Source organism: Schistocerca serialis, chromosome 4, assembly GCF_023864345.2.
Source record: "Schistocerca serialis cubense isolate TAMUIC-IGC-003099 chromosome 4, iqSchSeri2.2, whole genome shotgun sequence".
Lineage (NCBI taxonomy): Eukaryota > Metazoa > Arthropoda > Insecta > Orthoptera > Acrididae > Schistocerca > Schistocerca serialis.
In genome coordinates this window covers 680,550,300-680,574,730 of record NC_064641.1, presented here as the reverse complement: position 1 = coordinate 680,574,730, position 24,431 = coordinate 680,550,300, and the positions used below count along the sequence as shown (strand labels likewise).

General features: G+C 42.1%; 1 pseudogene; it reads left to right on the top strand.

The window, feature by feature from the left end:
- Positions 1-22,399: 22,399 nt before the first annotated feature.
- On the top strand, positions 22,400-22,517 carry LOC126475717 (5S ribosomal RNA; annotated as a pseudogene).
- Positions 22,518-24,431: the final 1,914 nt, after the last annotated feature.

The following is a 24,431-nucleotide window of genomic DNA, read 5'->3' as shown; positions in this document are numbered from 1 at the left end:
GGTTCGTAGCGAAAAGGGCTATTTTGGTCAGCTGAGAAAAAATGGAATAAGTTGTTCAATTTTTCAGTGCATTAATCATCAGTAAACACTACGTAGGAAAGGTGTCAAAATGGTGTCCGCAACGAAAGATAAACGAAAATTACGAATATAAAACACGGACATAGTCGAGCACTATCTCAACGAGGGACAAAGCTAATGAGGAGTACGTCTTAATTCTGAAAGTCATTTCTTCAGTGCAGGAGAATATTTATTTTTTTGTTTAAAAAATGTATTTTAAGTTTTTGAATAAAGAGGTAAAATCCGGTGCTACAGAGTTTGAAAATGACCAAAAGGATTTACTTTATTTCATAAGGAACAGCATTTCTAATACATTTTACAAATCATCGAAATAACTTTCATTTGCAAGGAAATGAACGGTCTGTTTGTGTTATGTTTACAGACATAAATGAATTGTGTTGTAAACACATGTAGTTTGTATTAAATAAGGAAAATTTTTGTCATTACCTGGGTTGCTGTGTACTGAACCAAGAATACAAGGAAGTAAGATTTTCAAGATTTACTTCCATTATTGAAGAAATCTCCAGTGAGTTTCATAACAATATGCACATTTTAAACCTCTAGAACTGGATGTCATTACCATTAGTGATACCATGGAAATTAGTCTCGGAATTGTTAGAAGTGATCTTCTAGTGTCCGGCCGCTGTGGCCGAGCTGTTCTAGGCGCTTCAGCGCGAAACCGTGCGACCGCTATGGTGGTCACGCATTTGATTTTTTTGATCTTCTAGTAGAAGTGTGCACTTTACAAAATTATCTGTTCATTCTACTTCTTCCCATGGCAGAAAGAAATGGTGCAATTTTTGAAATCACGTCACAAGATCAGTACGCAAAACTCTCAGACATTACTTTTAATTTTTCCTTTCAGGGCCGGTATACATTTTTGAACATATGTTTCCTTGAAAGAAGTACTTGGAATCTCGTCAGGATAATGCAGTGACTACTAAGTCGTCATAACATTCACCTCTTTCACTATAAAGCAAACTGAAATCAATATTGCATAACAGGTAAAGACCAAGTTAAGCAGATCTAAAATAAATATTTAATTGCCTCTTTAATCTAAAAGTGTGAGATAAGCAACCAAATGAAGATCAAAGTTTTAGTAGTTCACGTCATGTGTCGTTTCCATATAGATAGTAGGTGGGGCTCACGATCCACGACGACAAACAGCCATCCCTGGAATTGGCCGGCATGGCTCTGACAAGATCGTGACGACACTGCGCGAATTAAGCTGGAGGGGGTACGTAGTCACTCGAGAGGAAAGACGCGGGATCCACGCTTTACACGTCTGCTTTAAACGTTTTTTTCATAATTTTCCGACTTGAGTACTTTGTAAAATGTTCTATATTGAATAAGAAACGCCGGCCGAGCGGTTCTAGGCGCTTCAGTCTGGAACCGCGCTGCCGCTACGGTCGCAGGTTCGAATCCTGCCTCGGGCATGAATGTGTGTGATGTCCTTAGGTTAGTTAGGTTTAAGTAGTTCTAAGTTCTAGGGGACTGATAACCACAGCAGTTGAGTCCCATAGTGCTCAGAGCCATTTGAACCATTTGAACAGAAGTTTCTATGGATTTTTTTTTCTTGCTTTGTAAGACACATACGACCCCTAGCGCAGTGTACAGCCCCAGTAATGTACGCTGCGGCGCAGATGCAGAAGTGAAGGCAAACAGCTCTGCTGCCCGCTGACGCGACTTCCCAGCTCGAGTGCGAGTCCAGCCATTAAGACGGACGTCTCCCGGGGCCGCTAGTGACGCAACAACTTCATTACGGCCAGGACTTCTGCAAGTAATCGAGTTAGGCCTGGAGGGACACGGGCTGGCGGCCCACGCAGCGCCATATCAAACGGACGGACGGTCACAGGGGGGCGTCGGTCGGCGTAGGTGGCGCCTCTTCACGCCAGCCTCGTCTTCGCTTGGTTGCCGGGTGGGCCGCCTCACGAGTCCGTCGTAGCGTGACAGCTGCACGCCCTCACACAAATTGGATATTTCTTCTTGAGGATGCGTACACAGGAGGCACTGACAGAACTTGGTAAGCTCATCGGGCAAAATAGTAGTCTCCTCTTAAAAGAGGGCTCTGTGGAACTGACATCAGACGGTAATGTGATCCTTGGCCCAAGTCGCGGCTGTGAAGTGGCTCGTATGTCCATTTCCTTTGTCTGGAATCAGAGCAGGAAGACTGGATGGCGTGGCCACATGGCAGAACTGCAGAAAAGTAATGTCGTGCTTGGACGTGCCCATGAGTTACCCGGTTTGGTAGTGTATCAAGGTGGCTACTACTCACAGTCGTGCTTTTTGAAGGCATAAGAATGGTGTCAAACAGAGATCCTACCCTAAGGGGACAAGGTACGAGTATCAGTGACAATAGGGATCAAACACGGCAGGAATTCCTGCTGACAATGACTCCAGATCCATCTCAAACAGTTTTCGAGAGAACATTGGGAAGGCATTTGCATGCAACAAAAGCCGCCCGCTAAAAGACTCAAAATCAAATAGATCTTAAGACGATAAAATGTGGCAGTTACTGAGACCTTTAAAAGATGCGGCCTCTCATTACTCCTGGGGTGTACTAGACACATTGAGAGTCTGGCCAATCTTACTTTCTACAAACAGTATGCACTGCAGAACAACGCAAGAAGGAGCATGAGAGGCTTCTCCAAAAAATCGCTTATTTGAGCATGATGAAATATGACGTAAGCTCTTGTCGTGGCTCGCTCTAACGACTTTTGGGACTGTGTAATTTAAGAACCCATAGACATAAACATTCAACAGATGCGAATAGGTCTCATGCACTTGTAGTTACGTACAAACTTAATTATCTGTGTAGACACTTCAACCATTCCGGGACTCGAAGATTTCGACGATCTTTTTTCCTGTTATCGACGTTGATACTGGCAGTATATCGGTCTTATGGATTCCAAGACTTTCGAGAATGTTTTAATTTCAAGTTAGATGTCAGATAACAAATGACAAAAAATGTTTTTCGAGTAATATAATTAAGATTAACAATGTTCTGATTTTTTTCCTTTACTTATACTGTTGAATCTTTTTTCTTGCAAAATTTCGTGATTCTACGTCAAGAGGAAGTACCCTACAGGTGAAGTTGAGACTATCAAAATATGTGACATGAATGGCCGTGTCTTTAGACTGCTTTGACATAGAAGCCTAAGCTTTTTAAGCCGCCACGAGACCAAAGACCTTAGTATGTGACATAAATATCAACTTGACACGTCTACCCGTCCCTGAAAAAAAGGGCTCTTAACAGAGGGACGGACAGACAGACTGACTGATAACAAACGACAGAAGAATTTTTTGTGATATAATTACGAATTAATAATTTTCGGATTTTTTCCCTTTGGTTGTAGCGTGAAACCTTGCTTCTTGTCAAATTTCATGATTCTAGGTCATCGGGAGGTACCGTACAAGCTTTAATGAATGAGTGTAGATTTAAATGTCAGGAAGCCGTCTCTAAAAGTATTTGTGTGGGGTGTAGCCATGTATGGAACTGAAACATGGACGATAATTAGTTTAGACAAGAAGAGACTAGAAGCTTTCGAAATGTGGTGCTACAGAAGAATGCTGAAGATAAGATGGGTAGACCATATAACTAATGCGGAGGTACTGAATAGAATTGGAGTGAAGAGAAATTTGTGACACAACTTCACTAGAAGAAGGGATCGGTTGGTAGGACATGTTCTGAGGTATCAAGGGATCACCAATTTAGCATTGGAGGGCAGCGTGAAGGATAAAAATCGATGAGATGAATACACTAAGCAGATTCAGAAGGATGTAGGTTTTAGTAGGTACTGGGAGATGAAGAAGCTTGTACAGGATAGAACAGCATGAAGAGCTGCATTAAACCAGTCCCTGGACTGAGGACCACAACGACAACGACATAACTGTATCTTTTTATTTCAGTGACTTAGGGATTTAACGTTTTTACATGAACAGGGGACCATAGACTTCAATATATGACACAATTTTCAACTTGACACGTCTGTCTATTCCTGAGAAAAAAGGATTTTGAGCAGTCGATTAGACAGACAGACAGACAGATCAACCAATAACAACCTGATCCCATAAGGGTTCCATTTTTATCGACTGAGGAACCGTAGAAATCACGGATAACGCCCTTACTACAGTCCGCGGAGTGTAACTGGTCGGACCGCGGTATTCAGCGATCGCGAGGTTGAAGTAGCGAACGTGTAGTCAACATATGCCCACATATAGCGATACGGTGAGCAATAGTGACGTGACAGGCGGCAGCCAATGTATAAATGGGGGTAACAGCAGCCCATTAGCAGTTATTCTATTTGACAATGACCAAGAAGTGCTTGTTTGAAATATCGCCGCATTTTAACCACCCATAACATTTTATTCAATGTTAATTCGGCAAGAATCTGCTTTCTTACAGCATGCAATGAATATTTAAAGCCGGATACCTTACAAAAAAGAAATTGCTCACAGTGATGCACAAATTAGCGCGTCTTCAATGGGCCAAATTACACAGAAACTGGAAAACAGAAGGATAGAGATATCTGTCGCGATCCAATGAGTTGGTCTCCTTTCATATAATGCAAGGTGTTGAGTGCTCCAACCGTTCAATGACACATTTACCCCCAGCGTGTGGAGAGCCCGTAAAACCTTCTGTAGTGTCTTCGGAGTGCTTTTAGTGTAATAATTTGGACCCGTTCGGTTAGATCACCATGAATATGATACTGGATGTTCACTTCAAGATTCCCGGTGACCAAGAATTACCCTTGCTTTCACATCTTCGTGATAGGTACGCTGTGAACACCGCTACGTTCAGAGATTACAATAGCCTTGTTCGCACAGCTGCATGCAGAATTTTTATGGTTTGACGAATATTCAGGCAGCCTATTGTATCACGTCTTGCCTGCTAAATCACCCTATCTCAATCCCATAGAATATGTACGGTACCAGCTGGTTGAAACCTCCCCTTTGAACTATTATTACTGACTGTGCTTAAACTGACACACAATATTTTTTTAGCGCAACGCAATCTGACTTTCAAAAATCCCTGCAAAAGAATGGCCCTGACTAACATTAACCAATACCTTTCACAAATCACCTCACAAAAATCTTCGTTACTCTAGCTACAGCAATACAGCGAGCGCCACTACTGCCAGCTAAATAAAAGATTCAAACTACTGAAGGCACTAACTACTGATAGGCATAGTTAGCAAATGAAAGATTTTAATAGAGAACAAACAATGTATTTACCTTAATAGTCATAATATATATAGCAGTTCATGACAAATAACAAAACTCCGCCATCTCTCTCCCCACATCCACCACTGCTGGCGGCTCACCTCAAACTGCGCAACGTACACGCTGTTCACATCCAGCTGCCGCTGCCCAACACTACAATGGCAGACAACAATGCAAACTAGCCACAGACTGCACACAGCACAGCTAGTGATTTTTATACAAAGGTGGCGTTACCAATAAAAAAACCTAAACAGCCTACTTACATAGCCCCCATGCTCCCCACAAAAAATTTTACAAATTGTTTTGGGCAGTGGCCAATAATGATATGATAAAATTTTTCATAATTACAATAACAAAGATATCAAATGCACACACTTATTGATACAATGTTGGTCAAAAGCTAAAATTTTCTCACAGTCCATAAAGACAGTCCTCATCATTCGTCACAGTAAAATTGCAGTGTTTTTCTCAAAGTCTGAGCAGTAAAAGAAAATGCACATGGAAGTAGTGGATTTCCACACAGTCTTGAAGAAGTAGTGTTGTCCTTTAAACGGAAAGATAGTACTGACTCTTGACATGCAGACAGGTAATGCGCCACAACAGAGCAAACCCACAGCAGAGTCAGTCGAAGTTTTGAAGAATATTGGTAGGTAGGTCATCACAGAGTAGACCCACCGTAGTCCTGGTAGAGATTAAGGTATTGGTGAGTCAGCAAAGGTGTAGACCCACTGTAGTCCTTGTAGAAATGGAATTGGTGGGTAATCAAAGATGCAGACCCGCTGTAGTCCTTGTAGAGATGGCCACCAGCCATCTGTTGTGACTGTGCAGGTGCACAATCACCATTGAAGAGTCTTGCGGATAATAGAGCAAGTCCATAACCACCACTTGTGCACTCACAAAGTTTTTGGAATTGTCCTTAGAACCAGCAATGCTGTTATCCAGTCCCTAGCTAAATTATTAACACACGCGTAAACACTAACAGTCCCTACTTCTCACATATTGTCCATATACTATGACCAACAGAAACGTGTGCAGTGAAATGTAACTTAATTTGAAGAACTGGTGTCTATACAATTATATAACATAAGAATACAATAACAAAGGTACAAAATACATCATTAAAGAAAATAATAATACAGATAACATTTGTAGTAAAACAGGCTTTACAAAAGAATAGAAATAAATAGATACATCAGTGTTACAGGAATTATTACATAAGTAAATACATAAAAGATCAGAATAACTTTTGAAATATCAACTTCACACATGAGCATTAAAACAAAACAGAATAAATAATGTCTAAACATCTTTGCAAAGTAAATAACATATTATTAATGCAAATTATATTTGAGGATAACAGTATTCCTCATCATAGTTCATGTAGCTGAGTATGAGAAAAATTCTACAACATAAGTCTTATGACGTAAACATATAAAGACAGGAAGAACATAAATATACAAGAGTACACAAATACAGCGGAATAACAGAAAGGGAAAGGACAGGGTTTGTTTTACTGCAGTATCTTGCAAACAAAACTTTCTTTACTTCTTGGAGATCTCCCTTCGTTCTTCATTATTTCAAAAAGTGCTATCTATACCTGCTTTCTGTATTCTATTTATATTTCTTTCAAAATAATTATTTCTCAGTATACAATACCCATTTTGGCCCAAATCTTTTTCATATAACTTCTCAATGCATTTTTTCCCTATTGTCCATAAACAGTTACTTATATAGTCTACCCTCTCTTAAGCTAACTTAAATATACTGAGCTCAGATGCTAAACTAAGGAACGAGGCAATGCAGCAGCACAAAACAATTAACACAAACAGCAATGACAAAAAATACAAAAGGCAAACCAAGCAGCATAAATTACAACTAATATAAGGCAATGAGCAGCAAACAAGAAAAATAAATCAGTAGTAAACTGGCTTAGCAGAGTAACACAAATTAAAATTCAGTAGCACTATGCTGGCAAACAGCAGCAGTAAATGTTATAACATATACCTAAGCATGACAAAGCTCAAGCAGAAAAAATAGTACACTAAAGACAATAATGCAGATAAGGGAAATGTATATTCAAATCTTAATGTCTATGTAATTAAAGTGGTGCACCACAAGAAGTTATTCTACAAAAAAATTACCAAGTAGTTGAAAAGTAAATTATGTATGCAGTTCCTGTGAAGGGAAATGTCTTTGTGCTCCCTCATTTTTGTGAAAAAAATTATTATTTACTCCATCTGTAGACAGAAAATATTTATATTAGTAAATCTATAAAATTTTATTTTAACCAATGCTGCAGTGCAGATAGAAACTAGATATTAAACAAAATTAGTAAATAAATACATAAAGCAAGCCATATGGCATTTCTCTCAACAAGCAAGACAATAGCCGTGAAATGTTTCTCATCGTTTCATTAGGCATTTTAGTAAATATCATAAATTAAGAGCTCCACAGTATAATCATATGTTTTCAAGTTTGAGAGTGTCGTATTTGCGATGCTTTCTACAAAGGAATGTCAATAGCGAGGATAATGGCCTCCCCCCCTTTTTTTTTTTTTTTGCACCTAATGGCTTTCTTTTGTCAGACGTCTACCTCTCAGCTGGGTGCACAAAACGCATTACGTGCAGGTGGTCACTTAACGTTCTTACGGAAATATTTACGACAGCAGTTTCCGCTACAGTGGCAGTCTCATATAAAAAATTTCAGAGGTCGAGAATTTTCGTTGCAAATGTGTAGATACAAAATCTTATGAATATAACAGTGTCCAAAAAATTTTCGCCGCCATTGTGATACATTCACGCATTTACACACATTTCATAACACTTAAAGTACGATTCTTGGATTCCAACATCCTTTTCCACAAATCAGAGTCCCTAAACACTACTCATTATTCCTTACCTTATTACACATATACATATTCGTCGACAATTCTTCAATATTTCATCATAATAAATACGTAACATAATCAAATTCCTCATATACAGTAGCATCATCTTATTGATCATAAACATACCTCAACTGCATAATACACATCGTCGTCGTAAAAATAACATCATAACACCTCAGTCAAATCTCAAAATCGTCGTAGCTTCCTCCAATAATTTCAAAACCTAAAAAAAATTCTCTGCTCATGTCAAAAGTGTCATCTGCCTCAAACGTACTTTAAAAATCGTGATCCCATACCAAATATATCATTCAAAGCTCTCATAGTATCACAATGGTTCCAAAAAAATATGAACAGCTTAAAAAGTACAGACAAAATACAATTTCATAAGTGTGAAGTTATCCAACTGTGTAATTGCATAAACATCTGTCACTGACGTAGTAAAAAAAGTTTATCTCTCAGTTAAATGATCAGATAGCTGTGTAATTATGTGTTAGAGAAATACGGTACCGAAGTGTAAAGTTGTGTAAGCAAATACCATATTAGCTAGGGCTCCTTGTGCTTGCCAAACACATGGTACACAAAGTAGGCGTGTACCCCCCTGAGGATAAATGTAATTATATCCTCAAGTGTTACAGATTACAGCAATGGAATGAAATGTATCACGGGAAACTTTCTTTGTAATTCAAAAATCTTGAAAAATAAATGGTTTAAGTACAAAATTGATCACTCAAATGCGTGTCCTGTAGCTCTAAATGTGCGTCTTGCTGTAAGATAATTCTGTGGAAGTGTCGTAGTTATCGTCCTCTGTAAGCAAAGTTCTGCTGAAGTCAATGTACTTACCTCATCATAAACGAAAGTGAAGTGCTTTGCGAATAGATATCGTAGTTATTACGTACCTTACCATGATCAAGAAAGTACTATAATGTAACGTATTGTTGTGCTACAGGAAAGGCTGTCTCATTGTAGCTATACCACAAAAGTTACTACTAAAACATGTTTTACTTTCCAGAATAATTCAGAAAAACTGTGCAGATATAAAACAGAAACACCAAAAAAGCAACATTGTAAATTGTCACTCATTAGTAGCGTCGTGATAAAATCGTGTAGCTGTCACATAAACTAACCACAGTGTCATCTGGTATCTCACAGAAAGTACTTTAAATCCAGAATGTATTTTCAAGTAAACCAAAATGTTGCATTAAAATCTCATTAGCAGTACTGGTAAATGTTCTAAGTATGTGAACCTTATAGTCGTTGCATAATCGTGCAACTAACAAGCAAGAATGTACAAATAACAACATTGTGTCGTCTGTTCACTATAACAATGCATTCGTAATTTCTGTTTAAAAATGTTCCCTGGGTTCTAGACTGGATATTTAACTTCAAACATTATTGCATGTTAACAGTTTCTTAAGTCTGACAAAGCATACTAGAAATGTGAAGCGAAAAGTTTTATACCAAAGACTAAGTTAAAAAGCAGATTATCTCTCAATAAATGGTTTTAGATGTGAAATGTGGTAGAACCTTTACTGATCCTAGTACTCACAGTTTGATTTGAATGCAATTATCATGTTGTATACGTCGGTAAGGAATGTTAAAATTTTTCTCAAGGTTAGCGTGTATGCTATTTTTTCCCTGAGCCAGCCGGCACAGGTGGCTGCCTGCGGTGCGAGTCATTGTCTGTTTCTTTGTTGGCGCGCGCCGTTATTGGGATTAGGAGACCGAACTTCTACAAATTCACCTTGACGAGAAGGCCCTGCCCTGTTTGAAGCTCGCCAGTTTTGATGGAATTCAGGTCTGTCGTTTTGTCAGTAGTTAACATAGTTTCTTGTTTGTCGGTCATGTGGTGGAGAATTTCTCCCTGAATCATAACTGCGCGCTGAACTGTTGCGTCTGAAAGTATTCTGTCTCCCTTGATAATAATAGTTCTGGTTACCATATTGTCTGCTTCTATGATTGTCTCTGTCATATTCATTACCGCGGAGAGGTGATCTTTCCCTGTAATTATTACTACTCTGCCAACGGTTGTCATACGGGTGGTGTCTGTTTTGGTCACGATTTGTGTTGTGAGAATAGCCTTTTCGTGTCCAGTTATTATTTCTTTCATCGCAGAATTGCGACGGATGTGACCTGTAATTGTTGTGTTCCTGTTTTCGCGTTCCGCGATTGTCAGTGTCAATTTCTAATTCTTGTAAGAGTCCTTGAAAAGCTTCAATGTCGTCTTTGCAACGTCCTGCCAAAATAATATGTCATAAATGTTCAGGCAGTTTGATTAAGCAAATGCAGATGAGTTCTGAGGGGCTGTATGGGTTTGAAAGATACTGATTCTTGTGTAACATGTCTTCAAAATATTTCACAAGACTGGAAAATTCAGATTGTTCGAAATGTTTCATCATTATGATGCTATGTTTTACTCGGTCTTGTGTAGCTTGAGACCAATATGCTGAGAGGAAGGCATGATAAAAATCTCCTTCATTGTGACAATCGTGAATGACCGATCACATTCTTACAGCTGGTTCATTCTCCAAGTAGCCACACATAAATTCTAATCTGTGCTCTAATGACCAGTTGGGGGGAAAACAATGAGAGAATTGATGGAGCCACGCTTGTGGATGAATGTCGTTGGCAGAATTCTTAAATGTTTTGAATTTACGTGTAGTAATGAACAGCTTATAGTCAAAGTCATCATGTCGGCGAGTCGCATATCTGTCATTGTTACGTCGTTTCGGCGGTTCCATTTCAAAATTCGGTGCACCTTGCCAATTTCTTTCATAATTTCCGAAATGCACTGTGTTATTATTTTGTGGCTGTTCCATATTTCTATGTCCCTCTTCCTGTATTGGGGCGCGAGTGTCCTCTGAAATACGTAATTCTTGTATTACCTGTGTCAGCTAATCTTGTACTTCCCGGATTTCTCTTTGGTGTTGCGTATTAATTTGATTCTGATTTTGTTTGAATTTCCTAATTTGTTTGCACTCTTCTGTGTCATTCAGATTATCATCTACCTTCATAGATAAATTATTTAGCTGATCCGAAAGTTCAACTACTTTCTCTGATAGTGTACTTATTTCCTCAGTGTGTTTTTCTGAACCAAGTTTCAGAGTGTCTATTTGTGTTGAAATCGTATCTACTGTGTCCTTTAAGTTTTCTTGAGTTTTTGTAAGTTGCGTAACCGAATCGGTAGATGCAACTGAGTCAATTTTAGCTTGCAGGGTGTAGTGATTTTCATGAACAATAGTTTGCAGTTCTTTTATGGCTGCTTCGTGATTCTGTAATGCATTTTCATGACGCGAAAAAGTAGGTTGGAAATGCTCACAAATTTGTGTTTTTACGTCATTACAGACTTTTTGACATTTCGATTCAATGTTATGTAACTCAGTAGTTAAATCTTCACGTGTTTGTTCAAGCATGGTGTGAAGATTTTGTTCCATTGGGTCTAACTGTTGCTGTGTTTGTCTCTGGTATTGTTCCATTGTGTCTAACTGTTGCTGTGTTTGTCTCTGATTTTGTTCCATTGTGTCTAACTTTTTAAGATTTTGTTCCACTGTGTCTAACTTTTGAAGCTTTTGTCTCATTTCTTGCATTAATTGTAATAACAATGCACTGGTGTCTGAAACATTTTCCTCAGTGCTTTTCGGCAGTGAATTTGCACCGGCAACATTCACATTTTGACAAGCGGAAAATGTGTCTTGACTCATTTGAGAAAACGGTGAGAACCCAAAACCTGAGTCTACAGTATTTGCAATATTGTGTTCTGTCATTCCCGATTCCTGAGGCGAGCTGTTGCCGACCGATCGATCGATAACGCTTCCCTGTTCACTACCTGTTTCACTGTCTACACCATTATTTGACGCCCGCTCCATTTCCCTATGCACAGTTACCAAATTACTACTTTGAATGTCTGTTACTTCATTACACAGTGGTGCTGATAAGCTACGCTCGTCATCACTATTATTTCTCAGTTTACTTTGGAGCCTAGTGTTACGTTTTTCACACGCCATTATTGTCACAATATTTCACACGATAACACAGAAAAGCACAATTTGAAGAGCAAAAATAAGAGAACACATTAACATAACACTGAAAATAATATCTAGTTAATTGCAGCTGCGAACTACTTGGTGCAAATCTACATGCATGCCGCAACTGTTTTACTGTACAACAATGAAAGACTGCAACTACAAAGGAGATTTTCTCTAGAATTACGCGTTAGCAATAAACAAAAGCTACACTAATTACACAAACTACCAAAAAAAATCAGAAGATTCCAGTGAGGTATCCTGGCAGGGTCGCCATATGAAACGTCCCCTTTGAACTATTATTACTGACTGTGCTTAAACTGACACACAATATTTTTTTTGTGCAACGCAATCTGACTTTCAAAAATCCCTACAAAAGAATGGCCCTGACAAACATTAACCAATACCTTTCACAAATCACTTACCTCACAAAAATCTTCGTTACTCTAGCTACAGCAATACAGTGAGCGCCACTACTGCCAGCTAAATAAAAGATTCAAACTACTGAAGGCACTAACTACTGATATGCATAGTTAGCAAATGAAAGATTTTAATAGAGAACAAACAATGTAATTTACCTTAATAGTCATAATATATATAGCAGTTCATGACAAATTACAAAACTCCGCCATCTCTCTCCCCACATCCACCACTGTTGGCGGCTCACCTCAAACTGCACAATGCTACGCGCAGTTCACATCCAGCTGCCACTGCCCAACACTACAATGGCAGACAACAATGCAAACTAGCCACAGACTGCACACAGCACAGCCAGTGATTTTTATACAAAGGTGGCGTTACCAATAAAAAAACCTAAACAGCCTATTTACTGCATGCAGAATTTTTATGGTTTGACGAATATTCAGGCAGCCTATTGTATCACGTCTTGCCTGCTACATCACCCTATCTCAATCCCATAGAATATGTATGGTACCAGCTGGTAACTCTAGGGGTTCTAATTATCAGTGAATCGCTTCACCTGGACATGGCCACCTGGAAAAAAAAAAAAAAAAAAAAAAAACTTGTTGAGTCTCTTAGTTGCTGAACGTAAGCTACTACAGAGGCTAGATGCTGTTACCCGATATCAGTGTGCGGTGTGATGTCTGCGGGTGACTACTTTTTGTCTGGTGTGTTTATCTGAATGTCTGGATATATGAAGTTTTTGGTTCTGAAATATCTTTTTAAAGAGATAATAAGATAACTGCTGCTACTACTACTACTACCATCACTACTTATCAACCTTCCTCATTTACATATACTGATGTGTGCCGTGACTCATGTGTCGAAACACTTTCTACCATATTTTAAGCAAACGAAGGCAGTATTCTTGCTCTCAAGTTAAACTCAGTGAATAGTTCTGGGTGTTTTGTACATTCAACAATTATTGTCTGTCACTGAATAGGTGCATGGTTTCAAAGAGTTGACAGACAAAATTGCAAACCAACAAGTCTATTTCGAGTTGTTGCATGTTCTATGCAGGGTTAGAGTAAAATACGACATAAATGTAATAACATAAATTATTTATATGCAGGTCGGGGAAAATAAAATTTGCTAGATAAATACTGTTTGCCCCTTAACTTATATCATCCTTACCCAGGGCTGGTGATGTAAGATAGGTTGCCTATCTTAAGGGGCATGAAATATTTTCTGGGTCAGTTAGATTTGGCCACCCTGTAGAAGACAATTGTTTTGGAGGTACGTGTAGAATTACTTTTTACCAGCCCATGGAGCATTGGAATATAGTTGATGGTTGTAATTAAATTGAAGTTGTTCCGAGCTGTGCAGTGCAGGCTTTATACATTACAGGACACTGCAGCCGGCCGGAATGGCCGAGCAGTTCTAGGCGCTACAGTCTGGAACCGCGCGACCGCTACGGTCGCAGGTTCGAATCCTGCCTCGGGCATGGGTGTGTGTGATGTCCTTGGGTTAGTTAGGTTTAAGTAGTTCTAAGTTCTAGGGGACTGATGACCTCAGAAGTTAAGTCCCATAGTGCTCAGAGCCATTTGAACCATTTGACACTGCAACAGTCGTAAAAATGTCCGTTAATTGGTGCGCTCTCGGGTATGCTGAAAAAAGTAACAATTCCACATTCTGCCACCAGGTGAAAATTTGGCGATGCAAGCATTCAGGCTGTAAAATGTTTTTTGATTTGTCGTCAGTATGCTGTGCTGTCACTTGGTAACGCGTGTTTATTTCTTTTGTAAAGTAATGGTGAAGAGGGTTAAGAAGATTGATGTTCGCCATAGGAGAAGGAAGACCGTACACCGTTGGTAAAGTATTTTTATGAGAACGGCAGCAATAGCAGCGCTACATAGCGGGAATATGGCAGACAGAAGCAGCCGCGAAGAGGCCCCATGTCAATAAATGAACTAGAGAATATGATCAAGATATAACACGAAATGGGTGAATTAGGTGGTACAGCAGGAAGAGGGAGGCGGCCCATTCCCATGGCGGTTGTTGATGAGGTTGCTCCACCTATAGCAGACCGTTCACCACATGCCCCAAATTCTGCAGCCACTGCTCGGACTGTGTGACGGGAATGGATAAAAAGTGCCTGGGTAGTATTCTTTGGGTGGATGAGGCACATTTTACTCTCCATGGCGCCGCTAATGCACATATCTGTCACAAATGTGGTTCTATTCTGCCACCTGTTGTGCAGGAACATCCACTGCACTCAGATTACGTGAATATAGGATGTGTTTTCACAAGCTCCTTCATTCTCGGTCCGTTTTTCTTCGAGGAGATGACACCTCACGAGTCTTTTACACCCATGAGACAAAACATTGCGACCGCCTGTTTAACTGCATTTTGTTCCAAATTTCAGACACAGTATAACACAGATTTTGCTTGGCATGGACTAAACAAATCCTTGACAAGAATCCAGAAGTACGGGGCACCAGAGGTCTACACACAGGCCAAGCAATTACTGCAAATAACGAGATGGTGGTTTACAGGCACGCAGCTCAATGAAGCTCAATAAAGCGGGTTATTTGCAAAGTGTTGAAACAAATAACGTTCAGTTTTTTTAAATTTTTTACTGAGGTATTTGTTCAAAGAAAAAGAAAGTTTCACTCAACGTAATTGAAGAGAACATACACTCCTGGAAATGGAAAAAAGAACACATTGACACCGGTGTGTCAGACCCACCATACTTGCTCCGGACACTGCGAGAGGGCTGTACAAGCAATGATCACACGCACGGCACAGCGGACACACCAGGAACCGCGGTGTTGGCCGTCGAATGGCGCTAGCTGCGCAGCATTTGTGCACCGCCGCCGTCAGTGTCAGCCAGTTTGCCGTGGCATACGGAGCTCCATCGCAGTCTTTAACACTGGTAGCATGCCGCGACAGCGTGGACGTGAACCGTATGTGCAGTTGACGGACTTTGAGCGAGGGCGTATAGTGGGCATGCGGGAGGCCGGGTGGACGTACCGCCGAATTGCTCAACACGTGGGGCGTAAGGTCTCCACAGTACACCGATGTTGTCGCCAGTGGTCGGCGGAAGGTGCACGTGCCCGTCGACCTGGGACCGGACCGCAGCGACGCACGGATGCACGCCAAGACCGTAGGATCCTACGCAGTGCCGTAGGGGACCGCACCGCCACTTCCCAGCAAATTAGGGACACTGTTGCTCCTGGGGTATCGGCGAGGACCATTCGCAACCGTCTCCATGAAGCTGGGCTACGGTCCCGCACACCGTTAGGCCGTCTTCCGCTCACGCCCCAACATCGTGCAGCCCGCCTCCAGTGGTGTCGAGACAGGCGTGAATGGAGGGACGAATGGAGACGTGTCGTCTTCAGCGATGAGAGTCGCTTCTGCCTTGGTGCCAATGATGGTCGTATGGGTGTTTGGCGCCGTGCAGGTGAGCGCCACAATCAGGACTGCATACGACCGAGGCACACAGGGCCAACACCCGGCATCATGGTGTGGGGAGCGATCTCCTACACTGGCCGTACACCACTGGTGATCGTCGAGGGGACACTGAATAGTGCACGGTACATCCAAACCGTCATCGAACCCATCGTTCTACCATTCCTAGAACGGCAAGGGAACTTGCTGTTCCAACAGGACAATGCACGTCCGCATGTATCCCGTGCCACCCAACGTGCTCTAGAAGGTGTAAGTCAACTACCCTGGCCAGCAAGATCTCCGGATCTGTCCCCCATTGAGCATGTTTGGGACTGGATGAAGCGTCGTCTCACGCGGTCTGCACGCCCAGCACGAACGCTGGTCCAACTGAGGCGCCAGGTGGAAATAGCATGGCAAGCCGTTCCACAGGACTACATCCAGCATCTCTACGATCGTCTCCATGGGCGAATAGCAGCCTGCATTGCTGCGAAAGGTGGATATACACTGTACTAGTGCCGACATTGTGCATGCTCTGTTGCCTGTGTCTATGTGCCTGTGGTTCTGTCAGTGTGATCATGTGATGTATCTGACCCCAGGAATCTGTCAATAAAGTTTCCCCTTCCTGGGACAATGAATTCACGGTGTTCTTATTTCAATTTCCAGGAGTGTATTTTGTTTTTAAATGTTAATCCTTGTTCTTTGCCATATCCACATCAGTATTTTTGGCTAATCTTTGCTCGAGCTTCTGTTTTCGAATGCCTTCGGGTGTATCCTTCACGTGAGTCAAAATAATTTAGTGTACGTCTCCCTAAAAACACTCCTCCAGTTTTCTCAGCGCTATTTCCGGTAAAAATACGTTGTTGAACATTTGCAGTACAGTGGCGTTGTATGCTCTTTCCCAAGAGAGCAAGCTGGCAAAAGCAATAGTTTCATTTGTTCTCAGTCAGGGCTCCCACTAACATATTCTGTACATCTCGTATCTGTCAAATATCTCACCTAGCATAAGATACACTTATAATCAGCTACTGCTCGGCTGGTTTGTAGCGCTTTTTCTTCACGTACACGGTCCAGTCACAGTAACGTGACCACTCTCTACATTCGACCTCAGTGTGCAATAGCCACTCACATACAGCAGGTGGCAGCACTAGCAGTGGGGGGGGGGGGTATATAAAGCACGTCAGGGGGAGCGGAAAACAGTGATTTATCTGACGTTCAAAAGGGCATGACCATTGGCCTTCAGGCCAAGTTTGAAAGCAGCTCCGAGACGACTAATTTTTAAACTGTTAAGAGTGCCACTGCGGTCAAAGTATACGTGCATGGAGAAATGGCGCTATCCAAAACCGGTGCTGAGGCAAATGTGGTGCACCATGGGCATTGATGACAGGAGTGAACGGCGGTTGCGGAGATCTACATCTACATTTATAATCCGCAAGCCACCCAACGGTGTGTAGTGGAGGGCACCTTACGTGCCACTGTCATTACCTCCCTTTCGTGTTCCAGTCGCGTATGGTTCGCGGGAAGAACGCGCGCTCGAATCTCTTTAATTTTACATTCGTGATCTCCTCGGGAGGTATAAGTAGGGGGAAACAATATATTCGATACCTCATCCAGAAACGTATCCTCTCGAAACCTGGACAGCAAGCTACACCGCGATGCAGAGCGCCTCTCTTGCAGAGTCTGCCACTTCAGTTTGCTAAACATCTCCGTAACGCTATCACGCTTACTTGGATCTTCTCTATCTCCTCTGTCAACCCGATCTGGTACGGATCCCACACTGATAAGCAATACTCAAGTATAGGTCGAACGAGTGTTTTGTAAGCCACCTCCTTTGTTGATGGACTACATTTTCTAAGGACTCTCCCAATGAATCTCAACCTGACACCCGCCTTATCAACAATTAATTTTATATGATCATTTCACTTCAAATCGTACCGTACGCATACTCCCAGATATTTTACAGAAGTAACTGCTACAAGTGTTTGTTCTGCTATCATATAATCATACAATAAAGGATCCTTCTTTCTGTGTATTCGCAATACATTACATTTATCTATGTTAAGGGTCAGTTGCCACTCCTAGCACCAAGTGCCTATCCGCTGCAGATCTTCCTGCATTTCGCTGCAATTTTCTAATGCTGCAACTTCTTCATTTACATCTACATACTCACTCCGCAGACCACAATACGGTGCGTGGCGGAGGGTACCTCGCACCACAACTAGCATCTTCTCTCCCCGTTCCACTCCCAAACAGAACGAGGGAAAAATGGCCGCGCATATGCCCCTGTACGAGCCCTAATCTCTCTTATCTTTGTGGTCTTTCCGCGAAATATAGGTTGGCGGCAGTAGAATTGTACTGCAGTCAGCCTAAAATGCTGGTTCTCTAAATTTCCTGAGTAGAACGCCTCCTTTCCTCCAGAGGCTCCCACCCGAGTTCCTGAAGCATTTCCGTAACATTCGCGTAATGATCAGACCTACCAGTAACAAATCTAGTAGCCCGCCTCTGAATTGCTTCTATGTCCTCCCTCAATCCGACCTGATAGGGATCCTAGACGCCCGAGCAGCACTCAAGAATAGGTCGTATTAGTGTTTTTAAAAAATGTTCAAATGTGTGTGAAATCTTATGGGACTTAACTTCTAAGGTCATCAGTCCCTAAGCTTACACACTACTTAACCTAAATTATCCTAAGAACAAACACACACACCCATGCCCGAGGAAGGACTTGAACCTCCAGCGGGAACAGCCGCACAGTCCATGACTGCAGCGCCTCAGACCGCTCGGCTAATCCCGCGCGGCGTCGTTTAGTATGTGCAACGAGTTGTGTATTCAAGAAAATGAGCACTCGTGCGAACAACTATCTTCAATAAAATAATTTTATCTCTCGAAACCAACTAAATAAATTATCTTCATGCCTCCGCAGAAGAAGTAAGGTTACTTACATTTAAGTGTCTAAGAAAACACTCCTTGCACTTATTATTTTGTAAATTACAGAGAAAAACACCTTGATACACACAAGCGCATGGTATAGGTATATTTGCACATTAACGTGTTTCGGTCTGGTGATAGCGCTCACACATCGTGGGATGAACACTGAACGTCGGAAGCATGTTGGAGCCATCCTCCGATCAGTATTACATTTTAACAGCCCTTTGTCATATGTCTTTTGTGAAAGACGTTTTATAAAATCTTTGACGATATATTGGTGTTCTTTTGTCACTTTTCTTTCTGGATCGTCTGTCTTCTGACTGGTCTGATTCGGCCCGCAACGAATTCCTCTCCTGTGCCAACCTCTTAATGTCAGAGAATCACTTGCAAACTACGTCCTCAATTATTTGCTGGATATTTTCCAATCTCTGTCTTCCTCTTTTGACATATCTTTTATGAAGTAGCATGATCTAGCTTTTATGAAATATTTGTCAAAGAACTTTGACAAATGTAACACGGGCGTTACCGGATCAACCGCCTTCCCCCATATCTACTCAATGGGCTTGGGATCAGCTGCCATGAGCGCTACAGAAATACCCTCATGTCTGTGAAGCGTTCCTCAATTAATTGAAGATCTGAAGCAGCAAACATCCTAAGCGGCAACACTTACATTTTTCAGGAGAATGAAAAAAGTAATGCTTCTCTGTTCATACATAGCTTATTTGTACTCAAAAATGAGAAGGAATAGTGATACCACAGAATTATGGTGTACAACTAATCACTGCAAAAAATAATGAGACTAATTTGAAACTAAATAATGTATTAAGAACGCTGTAAGCGCCGTAACAAGAAACTAACAGGTTCCAAGTGCCAATAAGAAAGTTTTTGTTTCAAGTACTAGTAATACAGACCCACTGCGTTTTAGTAGCGGTAGTACAAGTACAGATATACATCAGTAATATTTTAATGAGTATAGCTCAGGGCCGAAATAACCAATGTCAATTAAGCACATCTTCAAATATTACTTCTTTGCAAGAATTTTTATTTATTACTGAGCGGGAAAGCTGCACTCTTAACAAGCTCTTAACGTTAGTTCAGGTTTTTGGATTCGGCTATTAGTTCCTAGATGCATATTACTATTGTAAAGTATGGCTGAGAACCAAAGGCCGAACGAATACTTAGGCCGCATGCAGCTGACGAGCCGCAGTTTGATGACCACAGTTCTATAGCTTCTCAAGCTTCTCTGACAAATTACTTACGTGTGTGAACAAAGAATTAAACATAAACTGCATAGTCTCTTTGAAAAAATTGCGGGATTGTTAAGGTACACTACTGGGCATTAAAATTGCTACACCACGAAGATGACGTGCTACAGACGCGAAGCTTAACCGACAGGAAGAAGATGCTGTGATATGAAAAAATGATCAGCTGTTCAGAGCATTCACACAAGGTTGGCTCCGGTGGCGACACCTACAACGTGCTGACATGAGGAACGGTTCCAACCGATTTCTTATACACAAATAGCAGGTCACCGCCGTTGCCTGGTGAAACGTTGTTGCGATGCCTCGTGTAAGGAGGCGAAATGCGTACCATAACGTTTCCGACTTTGATAAATGTCGGATTGTAGCCTATCGCGATTGCAATTTATCGTATCGCGACATTACTGCTCTCGTTGGTCGAGATTCATTGACTGTTAGCAGAATATGGAATCGGTGGGTTCAGGAGGGTAATACGGAACGCCGTGCTGGATCCCAACGGCCTCGTATCACTAGCAGTCGAGATGACAGGCATCTTATCCGGATCGTGCAGCCACGTCTCAATCCCTGAGTCAACAGATGGGGGACGTTTCCAAGACAACAACCATCTGCACAAACAATTCGACGACGTTTGCAGCAGCATGGACTATTAGCTCGGAGACTATAGCTGCGGATACCCCTGACGCTGCATCACGGACAGGAGCACCTGCGATGGTGTACTCAACGACGAACCTGGCTGCGCGAATGGCAAAGCGTCATTTTTTCGGGAGAATCCAGGTTCTGTTTACAGCATCATGATGGTCGCATCCGTGTTTGGCGACATCGCGGTGACTGTACATTGGAAGCGTGTGTTCGTCATCGCCACACTGGCGTATCACCCGGTGTGGTGGTATGGGGTGCCATTGGTTACAGGTCTCGGTCACCTCTTGTTCGCATTGACGGCACTTTGAACAGTGGACGTTACATTTCAGATGTGTTACGACCCATGGCTCTTCCCTTCATTCGATCCCTGCGAAACCCTACATTGCAGCAGGATAATGCACAACCGCATGTTGCAGGTCCTGTACGGGCCTTTCTGGATACAGAAAATGTTCGATTGCTGCCCTGGCCAGCACATTCTCCAGATCTCTCACCAACTGAAAACGTCTGCTCAATGGTGGCCGAGCAACTGGCTCGTCACAATACGCCAGTCACTATCGTGTTGAAGCTGCATGGGCAGCTGTACCTGTACACGCCATCCTAGCTCTGTTTGACTCAATGCCTAGGCGTATCAAGGCCGTTATTACGGCCAGGGTGGTTGTTCGGGTACTAATTTCTCAAGATCTGTGCACCCAAATTGCGTGAAATGTAATCACATGTCAGTTCTAGTATAATATATTTGTCCAATGAATACCCGTTTATCATCTGCATTTCTTCTTGGTGTAGCAATTTCAATGGCCAATAGTATAGTTAAGATGTCTGCCAAGAGTGACACGATTTTGTTTACATAAAAAGGTCGGCACCACTCTGCGGCGCAGGATCGCGGGGCACAATAGGTGTTTGCTCCCTCTGGCTTAAACGGCGATATCTCGAGGGCGCTTTGATCCGTGCAGAGTGTTGTTGACAGAAGACTGGGGTGGCAAAGTGCATTAGCATTGGAAGCAGCCCCGTGTTCTGTCGGTCGCAATACAGACTTGGCGTTTTGGAACGTGTGGTTCTGTGGTGTTGTGCTGGCAATACTGGTTTCTGACATGTTGGATGAGGAAACTTATTGCAAGGCCCGCCAGAAAAATTAATGTGTTCATTAATTATTGAGAGCATTTCTCATGGAGAACAGCGATTTTTCTTAGTACATTAAAATGAACCTGAAGGAATATTTCATTATAATGTCTATAAACAGCCTCAATCTCAAGAAACCTTTATTTTTGTGGTTACCGGTTTCGGTCAGTTACTGTCGATCTTCAGACCTCATGGTGGTAGGCGGTAGCAGAGAACGGTGCAGTCGTTACGAACTCCACGAAACTTCAACTGCTCTGTTCTCTGTCACTGCCTACAATCATGGTATGAGGTCTGAAGATGGTCATTAACTGAGCGAAAGAGATAACCATAAAAATAAAGGGTTCTTGCGGTCGAGACTGTTTATGTTCATTTTAATGTGTTTAGCATGGACATAGAGAGGAATATTTCGATCATGTACTGCAAGCTGCGCCAACGGTCTTGCCACAGTGGTAACACCGGTTCCCGTCCGATCACCAAAGTTAAGCACTCTCGGGCTGGGCTGGCATTCGGATGGGTGGCCATCCGAACTTCTGAGCGCTGTTGGCAAGCGGGGTGCACTCAGCCCTTGTGAGACAAACTGAGGAGCAACCTGATTGAGAAGTATTAGGTCCGGTCTCGTAAACCGACATACGGCCGGGACAGCGGTGTGCTGACCACATGCCCTTCCAAATCCGCATCCTGTGACACCCGTAAGGTAAGAATGACATGTCAGCCGGTCGGTACCGTTGGGCCTCCGTGGTCTGTTCGGGAGTAGCTAAACTGTAAGCTGGTGTCTTTTTACGTCTAGCCTCGCCGACTGTATCGTTGGGTTTCGTAGAAACTGGGGTAACTTGTTTTTTTTGCTATATTGACCAGGTTACGTGCCGCAGTTTGCATGTTAGTGTGTGTAATGTGCAATATTCTTGGTTTACTTATTCTAGGACTGATGACAACTGTGTAAGTTGAAATGACATGTTTAATGTCGTAATATTAGCGCAAAAACACACGCTCTTACGCAGTTTTCAATGTGACAACAAAAAACAGTTGTCAGGATAACGCATTTCGTCAACATCAAAACGTGAAGTAATCCTAAACACAACCATATTAAATATTAACTCTCAGAAGGTTAAATTTTCTTAAACACGACAATATTAAAGTTTTACTGAAAGTTTCTTTAGAGAATTGTTCCTACACTTACGTTATGATGTTGGTCAGTACTACGTAAAATCGTCCGATTCCGGTTCAAAGTTCGGTACTGTTTTTAGGATGACAATCAAGTCTACGGTGAATGGTTAGTTATGTGACAAATTGAACAAAAGATTACCCAAGGTCGCTCGACTTTACAGTGGACGCAAGCTGGTGAACCAACAAGTTTACGCCTCTGCATGTGGTATTTACCTTCAGCTGCGCTGAACTGTCGTCTGCTAGGCCGCTCTCTTCCGCTGAAATTCCTGTAAAAGTAATTACACCTTTGTAAAAGTAATTACACCTTTGCTGAATTTTCCAGCAGAAACTTTCCCTATGTTTCTCGTTATGCGAGAGAACATGTACTCATCTCTAGTCTTAGAATGTGGCGATATAGACGTGCATGCTTGGAGCAAAATGGTTCAAATGGCTGTGAGCACTATGCGACTTAACTTCTGAGGTCATCAGTCGCCTAGAACTTAGAACTAATTAAACGTAACTAAGGACATCACACACATCCATGCCCGAGGCAGGATTCGAACCTGCGACCGTAGCGGTCGCTCGGCTCCAGACTATAGCGCCTAGAACCGCACAGCCACTCCGGCCGGCTGCTTGGAGCAGTGTGCATATTACGAGGCCTGTTCAGAAAGTAAGCTCCGATTGATTGCCAAATTGAAACCACAGTGAACATCAGAAATGTTTTACTTGTAACAATTAGCTACACCTTTCAGCTACTTCTCTACGTAGTCGCCATTCTGACTTAGACTTTTGTCATAGCGTTGTACCAACTTTTCAATAGCCTCATCATAGAAGGCAGCCGCCAGTGCTTTCCGCCAATTCTCCACGCTGGCCTACACCTCGTTGTCTGTGTCAAAATGTTGTCTTCAAAGACAGCGGTTCATGTGACCAGAGATGAAACTCAGGGGGAGACAATTGCGGACTGTATTGTGGGTAATCTAACATTTCCATTTGAAAACGATGCAGGAGCATCTTCATTGCCCCTGCAGAATGCGGCTGAGAATTGTCGTGAAGACGAAACAGCACGACAGTTATGTAATGTTAGCTGCATAGCTTCAGGCGAAATTTCTCACCAGGCCCTCGTACTTGGCGGCAGACACTATTTTCTAGACATCTTTACGCACTCACTGCGAGCTCAGAAATGAGAAGAGCGACGTGATGCTAACTGGGGTTATACTAGAGACACTACCCAACACATCTGTGCAAAGCTTTATCGGATTTTCATAGTCGTTTCCATTTCGCGACCGATCGGAGCTTACTTTCTGAACGCCCCTCGTA